Here is an 873-nt window from a genome sequence, read left to right on the forward strand (position 1 = left end):
GAATTTCTTTTTCCAGATCACCCGGTAGTGGGATGCGCCGGGTAATCTGAAACCGTTTGGGATTCACGACTGCGTCATTCAAGCAAACGAGGCCGGGGATTCCGAGTCAGTGGGAGCTCTCCTTGAGCACTTGAGCACCGGATAGGGTCGATTCCGCATGGTACGGGACCCCTTAGGACCAAGTGCCGCAGGTGCTCGCTCTCCGCACTCTGGACGAGGTGCACGCTCGCGTCCGGGTAAGCTGAAACGAGAAATTTGCGCGCCCGGGTAATCTCAAAGAGAAAAGTTAGCCGCCGGGTAATCTGGACGAGAAATTTGGCCGACCGGGTAATCTGACATGAGAACAGTTAGCGGCCGGGTAAGCTGAAACGTGAATTGTGGGAGACTGGGTAAACTGGTTCTCAGTTTTTTGATGAAATTGCTGCTGAGCAGGAAAACATCGTTGCCGGGTAATCTAGCGAACGGCGAGATGGATCACGAGGAAGTAGAAAGTCGGGAGCGGGCGAGCGAACGGCGAGCGAGAGCGGCGAGGCGGCGGGAGGGTGAGGCGAGGGTGGTGGCGGTTCGGATCACGAGGAAGTAGAAAGTCGGGCGGGCGAGCAAGCGGCGAGCGAGCAGCGAGGCGGCGGGAGGGTGAGGCGAGGGTGGATCACGAGGAAGGAGAGATTCGGGCGATCACGAGGGAGTAGAAAGCCAGGCGCGAGCGGGCGAGCGAGCGAGCGAGCGGCGAGGCGGCGGGAGATATTTGGGTCTCGATATCGGACCCACAAGAGCTAACCGAAGTGGCAAAAACTGGCTCTAAGTTGTTGCGCGAGCTGTGAATTGTCCCGCCCCACTTACCCCACAAAGTCGGCGCTGGGAAAGGCGTCCTTC

This window comes from Emiliania huxleyi (genome assembly GCF_000372725.1).
Source record: "Emiliania huxleyi CCMP1516 chromosome Unknown EMIHUscaffold_215, whole genome shotgun sequence".
In the NCBI taxonomy this organism is placed as follows: Eukaryota; Haptophyta; order Isochrysidales; family Noelaerhabdaceae; genus Emiliania; species Emiliania huxleyi.